General features: G+C 40.1%; 1 protein-coding gene across 3 annotated transcripts in view; it reads left to right on the top strand.

Annotated features, from left to right (window-relative positions):
* The window catches only part of LOC109938461 (serine/arginine repetitive matrix protein 3-like), a 126,328-nt gene extending 123,605 nt beyond the window's left edge, over positions 1 to 2,723 (top strand). For all 3 annotated transcript variants that reach the window (XR_007264805.1, XR_007264804.1, XR_007264803.1), the window contains one exon: positions 493 to 2,723. The gene's annotated coding sequence lies outside the window, so the exon portion shown is untranslated. The remainder of the gene's footprint in view (positions 1 to 492) is intronic.
* The last annotated feature ends 6,946 nt before the right edge of the window (positions 2,724 to 9,669 follow it).

Below are 9,669 nucleotides of genomic sequence, written 5' to 3'. Positions count from 1 at the left end.
AGCATCATAGGAGCAGAGAGGCCTCTCTGCTCCTATGATGCTGCTTGGCCTGCTGTGTTCATCCAGCCCTGCACCTTGTTGTCTAAAGAGTCAGACTTGCTTAAAAGACTGGATACCCCAATATTGACAAGTGCAAAGACTGAGTGGATATGGTAACATTTGCTTATATTCATACCAGAGTTTAATTTGATCATGACACACTTGTTTTGCAATTAACATTGACTGAGTTGGAATGACATTATTCTGCCATGGAGCATCCATTATGGGGCAGGTTTGCCTGATGCTGCACCTGTGACTTTTGAGGATAGCTCGGGAGAGGGGGTTGGCTCCTCTCTGCCTAGCTTTCCTTTATGAAAGATACCGAAAAAAAAAAAGCCCCAGGTGCCTGAACAGGAAAATGTGCCTGACATGTATTCATCATTTTCTACAGTGTTATCTAACCCCGTTTCATTCCTGTCTCCCTTCCCTTTTGTTTCTCTTTTGGCTGTTCAGTGCACGTAAGCGGCCCATCCCCTACTACAGGCCCAGCCCCTCATCGCCCAGCTCCCTGAGCAGTTACAGCTCCTACAGCCGGAGCCGGAGCCGGAGCCACAGCTATGATAGTTACAGCTCGTACAGCCGGAGCCGGACTCGCAGCCGGAGCCGGACTCGCAGCCGGAGCCGGACCGCCAGCTACGACAGTCGGAGCAGCTCAGAAAGTACAGGTTTTTAGAAAGGATTAAAACAAAAGCTTCAAAAGACGCAACTAAAAGCGGACAGTCACAACTATCAACAAGAGCTGCCTGCAAGATAGTAGGCATGAAACTGCGAGTATCAGCAGTCCCAATAGACCACTGCAACCAGATTTGTATTATAACAAGTATATATTTATATCAAGATAGGCCCTGACATTCATAAATCCTTAGATCCAGGCTTATGTGTCATTCAGCACTGACATTGGTACAGACAGACATTGCAGTCTTTGCACTGCCTCCATCCTGTGTTTCTCCACTGAACATCGTTCAGGAGTTTAAAACTATTTGCCTGGTGCTGAGGTTTAAATGGAACACTTTTTTAAAAAAAAACATGAATTATGAACCTCTGCAAAAGAATTCTTCCATGAAGTCAACTGAACCAAAAGTCAGCAGTTTCTTCCAAACAGAAGACATGCAGCTATTTAAATATACATCCCCCCCACTCCCTTCCCCTCTCTGGCTGACTGAAATTTGCAGTGATCAAATTTTCAGGGGGTTCTGTGCAGATACTTGTCGAAGAGCCTCTGGACAAAGAAAAAAAAGCATCAGATGAACAAGTGGACAGGGAGGCACAGAAACTTGCTTTCCTTGGTTTCATTCAGCAAGGGCCAGCTATGAACTGCTCTCTTTCCTCCGATCCCTCCTATACTGACCTTGTAATGTTGTAAGGGGAACAATTTTAAGTCAAGACTATGGTTACAAACACAAAACTATGCACTGTAAATATAATACCAGTAGCACATGGTGGGGGTGTGGGGACAGTGTGGCTCCAAGAGTTCAATGGGGAATTGTATAACACATGCTGTACCAATACAGCAAATTATGTAGAGTTGAATTCATGCCTCTAGTTGCTTTCTGCTAGATTCTAGTTGAGGCCTACTTCAGATAGCAATGTTGGAAATGTCTCAAAGATTCGAGCTGTCTAAGTGTAGTGCACCTAAATCGATCATCCTTTGTTTAATGGCTTTCCCTTCCACACACCTTTAGGCTTTTTCAAAGGCTTCGTTTTCCCTGTAGTCTTATTACAGCCATGGTGCATAATTTGCTTACACAGATCTGGTTAGATTTATACCAAATGGTTAACCTAAGTCAGTCTTTTCCAGAGACAATTGAATACCCTGCAAGCCTGCCGCTCTGCCCACACCCAAACTGCTTACAACATTCTGCCTCTTTGCAAGACATAGAGGACCAGATGGTTTCCTGATTCTAAATTGTCAAGCTCCACTGAAATGACTCCATCAGACAGTTGGAAGAAAGTACGACAGAATTAGAGCTAGACAGCCAATTCTATACTTTAGTTATTTTAAATTGGAGAAAGGGCACAAGTTTACAGAACAACCTTAAGCATGGGGAAAAGTTCAAATTCAGTTATTCAAAACGTTGGCTTTAATGTGAAAGACTCTTCTACAGTTTGGGAGCTGGCAGCTTGGAACGATAATGATATTGACTATCCTTCCACAGAGTTACCCATTTTAGGGGTTAGCTCAGTGCCCTTGCCTTCACCTGAGCTGTGAGGGATTAATTGGTGAGCGACACCTAGACATTTACTTATATTCTGAGGGGAGGGAGATCTATCTTGCAATGTCCTGTAGATGTGGCTTTTCAGGCAACCTTTTACCAGTTGCTTCTGTTGCAGTTAAGGTTAATGATTTGCAGACTCTGCCATTTGTTACTTATTTCTCATTTAAAGAACTGAAGAAGTGAATTGAAGAGAACGGTACAACCCAAGGAATAAAATGACACAGTGAAAGATGGATCGAGGATTCATTTGTCACAAGAAATTCCATATGGTGTTTCATTGCAGTCCTGATATTGAACAGGCTCCAGCAGTGGAAAACTCACAGTGAGACACTGACATTTATGAGCTGATACAGATCTGTCTTTTATTGGGCTTTTTACATTTAATCATTCACAAATGAAGATCTTTTATTTTAGCAGATTACTTTATCTGGCCACATGTTGGTGGTTGCTATTTTATCCCCTTTGGGAACAGGGACCTAGGTATGAAGACAGGTGCTTAGAATTGGTTCATTAACTTATTTTCACTGTCAAATTAAATCCACCATTCTTACTTATAAAAATAAACATCTAAGAAATCAAATGGCATAATTACTGCAGTTTGTAAACAGACGTTTACACATCTTCTGACAAACAACACATTTAGCTACTTAAACAGTGACAATTTTGACCAAATGAGGCAATGGACAGACTTTTCACATGCAATTTTATCCTGGATTGCAACCTCATAGAGTCATACAGCATGGAAACAGACCTTTCGGTCCAATTAGTCCATGCCGACCATATTCCCAAACTAAACTAGTCCCATCAATTTGCGCTTGATATCTGTCCAAATCTTTCATATTCATGAACTTATCCAAATGTCTTTTAAACATTGTAACTGTACCTCCATTCACCACTTCCTCTGGCAGTTCATTCCACTAACCATTCTCTGTGTAAAAAGGTTGCCCCTCTTGGCCTTTTTAAATCCTTCTCCTTTCACCTTAAAGATATGCCCCCTAGTATTGAACTCCCCCACCTTAGGGAAGTAACCTTTGCTATTCACCTTATCTATGCCCCTCATGACTTTATAATCTCTATACGGTCACCCCTCAATCTCCTACACTCGAGTGAAAGAAGTCGCAACCTATGCCGCCTCTCCTTATAACTCAAGCCCTTCATTCCTGACAACATCCTTGTAAATCTTTTCTGAATCCTCTCCAGTTTAATAATATGCTTCCAATATAAGGCAATCAGAACTGCTCACAGTACTCCAGAAGAGGCTTCACCAACGACCTGTACGACCTCAACATGACGTCCCAACTCTCATACTCAGTGGTCTGAGCAATGAAGGCAAGTGTGCTAAAAGCCTTCTTAAACACCCTGTCTACCTGTGATGCAAATTTCAAGGAATTATGTACCTGAATCCCTAGGTCTGTCTGTTCCACAACACTAACCAAGGCGCTACCATAAATTGTGTAAGTCCCACCCTTGTTTGTTTTACCAAAATGCAATGCCTTGCATTTATCAAAATTAAACTTCATCTGCCACTCCACAGCCCTTTGACCCAATTGATCAAGATCTCTGCAATCTTAAATAACTTTCTTCACTGTCTACTATATCACCAACTTTGGTGCCATCCATAAACTTACTAACTGTGCCTCCTATATTATAATCCAAATAATTTACATAAATGACAAACAAAAGTGGACCCAGCACAGATCCCTATGGAACACCACTGATCACGGGCCTCTAGTCCGAAAGACAACCCTTCACCACCACTCTCTGTTTCCTCCCATCAAGCCAATTTTGTATCCAATTGGCGAGCTCACCATGAATCACATATGATCTAACTTTACTGATCAGTCTACCATGCAGAACCTTATCAAAGGCTTTACTACAGTCCAAGTAAGCAACCTCTGAAAACAAATGGGTGACTCACCTGTTTCCCTGAAAGTCCTTCCTAAAACCTTCCTAGTTCTCCCTTTTGCCTTTAAAAACATTGTCAAAACCTATCTATTTCATCAAAGGTCATCAAAGGCATTTGGTTTTCTTCATCTATTTTTCTTCCCTCGAGAAAGCATCTTCCAGCATTTTCTCAGTTTATATTTTGGTTATTCATTCAGGGGAACCTGGGCTTCGCTGGCTCAGTCAGCATTTATTGCCCATCCTTCATTTCCCGTGAGAAGGTGTTGGTGAGCCATTGTAGTCCTTGGGATAAAGGAACACCCGCAGAGTCTTTTAGAGAGAGAGTTTCAGGGTTTTGACCTAGCAACCCTGAAGGAACAGTAATATATTTCCAAGTCAGGATGGGCAACTTGCAAGTGATGTATCTGCTGCCTAATGTTTAATTTATCAATTTCAGTTAATGTTTTTGTCATGACCTTTATGTGAGCAGTGAGGCCAAAAGGAGTCTGTGAACAGAGAGACGGGAAGCTGCGGAACATTTGGAGAGTTGGAGTTAATAGTCCACAGTTAATGCGGACAAGCTGTGCTGTGCCTTCCATTCCTCCTGCTCCTCGTACACCTCTTATCATGAAAGTTGTAAGATTCTGAGGGATCTTGACAGTGTAGATCTGAGAGAATGTTTTCCCTCATCAAGGAACTTAGAATTAGGGGCACTCTTTCAAAATTCAGTGTCTCCTTTAAGACGGAGATAAGGTGAAATTTCTTCTCTCAAAGGACCATTAATCTTCAACTTCTCTTCCCTAGCAAGAGATGGGGGAATCATCAAATATGTTCAAGGCTAAGTTTGACCAATTTTTGATTGATAGGGGAGTCGAGGGTTATGGGTACCATGTAGTAATGGATTTAAGGTCATCCATGGTCTTACTGAATTGTAAATGAGGCCTGAGGGACCAAATGGCTGACTCCTACTCCTCATTCATACAGAAATTTGTTCAGATGCAATCTTGTGAGACCATCTCTAACCACTCCAGTGTTGTCAAGTTTGATTTAATGCTGTATGCACAATATGCTGATAATCCTAAGTAACCACCGCCCCCCCCCCCCCCCGCCCCCCCCCCCCCCCACCCATTGTTAAACTCAGGACAGATTCAATGGTAACCCTTGGCTAGTTGGATCTGTCAATTTCTGTTGAATGCACCTTCTCATCCTGTTGGTAGCAATACTAGTGGTTCTAGTATGATCACCAAATTCCATGAGTCCCTTTTTCCCAAGGTTGTTTGTGATCCCAGCATCAAAGTAGCCTAAAGATGGAGTTGCAGTAGAAAACAAATTTTCTATTATATCTCTGGGAATTCTGTTGAATCTTCTTTATGGATGAGTAACTGCCGGGAGCTAGGTGGATGGGCTGTGAGGACATGCCCCAGGGCTCAATCTCATTATTCACACAAGCACATTTTAGACAATCAGAGCCTGGTGACTCAACCCCTTTTCTTAACAGAAAAGATGAGTCCACAAAATTTACAACTGCACCATAACTTTTGTGATACAATGTTTCCGTACCTATTCAACTGCAAGCCTTTACATTTGCAGTAAAACATGAACAACTGTAGCAAATTTGTGCTGCAGTGTATGAATGAATCTGCCTCCATCCAGACAGCATAGATTTCTCAAAAATGCGCAGATTCATAAAGTGTCAACCCTCGGATTTTGGAAGTATTAATCCCTTTAATTGTTCTTCCTAACCATTTCTTCAGCTTTATTTTTAATTATTCACTTTTGAAATAGAAGTGTAATTTGAAAGATCTGCATTTATTTCCCATCCCTAGTGTGGAATTCCAGCATGTTGACCTAGCAACAATGAAATATCACTGATATATATTGTCCAGTTTGAGATTGTGTATGCCTTGGAGGAGATGGTACTGTCTTTTGTTTGTTTGCATGTAAGCAATGGAGAATGCCTACCTGGGCATCGAGACAGAAAACAGCCCACATGTACTATCTAGCTACCAAACTTATCTCAATATCCTGAGAAAGAATAAACAACAAAAACAAAAAGTGCTGGCCACATTTAGGGGAATGAAAGTTCTCGTAGTGTTAGCAGAACAAAACACAATTTAAAAAGTTAATATATTACAAAGTATATCATGTATCCTGACATTATTGTGCTAACACCACAGTGCTAAAATGTAATGTAACATTACTGCCTCCCTATTAAACAGGTCAAAAAATTCAATGGGAGGAGGGTTGGAGGAGATAGGGGTTTTATTGCAATGTAATTTTTTTCACTGCATGTTATAGCTTAATATTTAAAAAGTCTGTCAATGCAGGATTTACTTATTCCCCAGACAGGACGCATTTTAAAGTAGGTGTTGAAGGATACCTTTACAAAAGGAATCTGGCAAATCTGTCAGTGTATTGCACTTATCTCAAACACAAATCTCCTGTTCACTGCTGTCAGAGTGGGAAACATTGCTGTTTGACTTGAGATTCTCCTTTATTTTCTATTTATTTGTTTACAGTTAACACATCGATAGTTACCATGCATTTGCCAGCAAACCTATATAAAAAAATGTTTTTAAAAAAAAGCATTTATATAGTTCCTTCAGTCCTGTACAGATTGGGTTTACTCTGTGTTATGTTGACTTGTACTGTTGCAATGTATGATTTTCAAGATGCTGCATTCCTTCTCCTGTACAGTATTAAATGTGTTTCTCTTAACTTGGTGATCATGAAGAACTCTATGTGTTGCAGAAGAACTGAGAGCTTCAACAAGTTCTGCCCCTTTCCCCCATGCCTCATTAACATCCTCATTATAATTAGTGATGCTGACTCCCAGACATTGTCTTTGTAACATCTGAAACTGAACCAACTCAACTCAATATGAAATGCAGTAAAAGGTTCTAGAATAATGGAGGCCTGAACTGAACCAGGTGAAAACCAACAGTGTAATAATCAAAACTAATGGTGTCCATTAGACATGCTTTGTCATGTCGAGATCTTTTTATGTACAATAGATCTGAAAACATGACCTTTACACCAGATCATTTTAATGTTTACCAAGAGAATCCTTTTAACTACCTTATGCTCTCCATTTAACAGGTGAGTTAGGTTAATATTAGCCCACTCCATCCCCAACAGAATGATTACAAAGGTGCTGCTTTGATTTCAGGCACCCACAGTAGATTTTACATTTTGTCAGAATTAAGAGTAAAATTTTTTACTTGTCCTTAGTCCATATGTTTACACATATAGACTGTGATGATGCATGGATCAAACATGACCAGGGAGTATGATGTTACATACTGCATACATTATAAATAAACTGACTCCAAAGAGGAATATTTCAAATTAATCATGAGTGATTTTAAACAAGAAATTTTGGGATTTCTTCAAAGCTTAAACGCTTCCATCCAATGATAAGTTGAAGGAAACTCAAACGTTGCTTATCTCATAACCGGGAGCAATTTTGAACAATAAAATCAAATTTATTTGTATGAAATTTAATATTGAGTTTGTTTCAAGATACAAATTGTAACCTTGTACAGTTTCTGATGCTGAGGAGATAGCTTTTTCGCTTTATGCGATAGTGATTCAGAAGCTTAGTGCACAACTCTGTGGTTTTTGTTTTAGCGAAGTCTACAGAAATAAAATGGAGTAGAGAGATGAAAGGGACTGCCTATCAACCATCATCCACTTCCACTGTTGCAAAAAATCAAAATTTACCAGATGTCCAACACACAATATGTTTTAGAAGGTAAAAGGTACAGTGCAATAAATAATACTTTATTGTTTACTCATTACTTGTACAGCAGGTCAAACACAGTAACTTACCGACATCACCCAGGCCACCATCAGTACATTAGCTGGTGGATCCTTCAATAACTGGGAAGTTGGGCTAAAATCAATCCAGCATTCCCCTGATTGAAACATTTCATATGGTTTACAGCAATCCTGCTGTGGAGAAGTATTCAACAATATTGAATTATATAAAAATGAAACACAATAATCTAATGAAATGTTAAATATTTGGTACAGTGTAGTGGCTGTCTGTAACAGTAGATGGAGATGGATCCTTGTCAACACACTTACTATTTGCAAAAATCACTTGCCGTTTTAATTTGAAACAGATCTTTTAACATCATTCATTAGTTACCAACATGATGGCAGCAAAATCACACAGCGCATTCTTTGGGCTATGTCATACAAAAGGAAAAGAAGCAAAACAATCAATTTTGCAGATTTCTTTCTTCGCTGGCTGAGTAATGAGGCTGATAATCTAATTTGTCTTTACCAAAAGACCTCAGATTAGTTTAAAATCGTCTAGAGATGGTCAATTGATTGGTCCTTCAAATTAGAATCGGTGGTGCTCTCAGCACATTTCTTATAATCATTCAATTCAAAATAACCCAAACCTTGCCTGTGTTCACTAATTCATGACTGCTAGGTTCAAGTCCTGCCTGGTTCAGGGGTTTGTAATAACATCTTTGAACAGTTTGATTAAAAAATATCTAGCCTACTTTGTGGCAAAGTGGTAGTATTCCTACCTCTTGAGACAAGAGGCCTGGGTTCAAGTCCCACCTACTCCCAAGGTGTGTAATAACAGGTTGACTCAAAACATCTAGCTGTCACATACTCTTACTTTGAAAGACTGATAAACCAAAAAAGCAATAAAGAACAATGATGATCTGCAGCTCAAACAAAAGACACAACAGGACCTGCACAATTTAGCACCAGTGAAAATCATTCCCATCCATTGCCATCCTCACAGTGCTGCAGCAGATATTTCTAAAGACTGCTGGTGTATCAGGGAATTCTCAGTCTTCCTCAAACTTGATCAATTCTTATGTTTTCTTTTTGTCTCCTGCGATGTTAAACAGACAAGGAGGTCGATCAAATACACTTCTGCAGCTGTTTGTAGAATGCATTTTGAGATTATGTATGACTTAGAAATTAGTGTAACTAGTTAAATGAAATAAAAAGTATATGATGACTATGTGACAATTCTTTGATTTCTGCTGCAGAGGCAGAGACATTGAAAGGGCCTCCCCGCAGTGTATGTACTGACTTTGTCCTCCAACCTTCGCTTTCTTTTTCTCCTACTTCAGCCTTGGGGGCCCTCTGCATTCTCTGGGCAACCGTGAAGGTACAATTTGAAAGAACAGAGATGGGCTTCTGAATAATATTTATCCCTCAACCAGCAACACTAAAAACAGGGCAAATTGTCATTATCATGGTACTATTTCCATGTCCTTTCTGAGGTTCCTACATTATAACAGTGACTACACTTTGAAAGTAGAAGTGGTAAAATACTTTGGGATCTTCTGAGGTGAAAGACGCTGGATAAGTGCAAGTCGTTCTTGACTGCTCCATGGGTATTGTCTGCCCACAAGTGCCTTTACATGAGCCACATGCCAGTCCATAAGTGAATGCTGCCAGATCGTGCCAACAACTGTGCCCATTCATAACCACAGCTGAAACAACCCTTGGGAAAAGTGGGTGTTATCAGTGGGAGAGGATCAGGGTGTGCTGG

This window comes from Rhincodon typus, chromosome 26 (assembly GCF_021869965.1).
Source record: "Rhincodon typus isolate 14 chromosome 26, sRhiTyp1.1, whole genome shotgun sequence".
NCBI classification, from domain to species: Eukaryota; Metazoa; Chordata; class Chondrichthyes; order Orectolobiformes; family Rhincodontidae; genus Rhincodon; species Rhincodon typus.
This window is presented reverse-complemented; position numbering and strand designations above follow the sequence as displayed.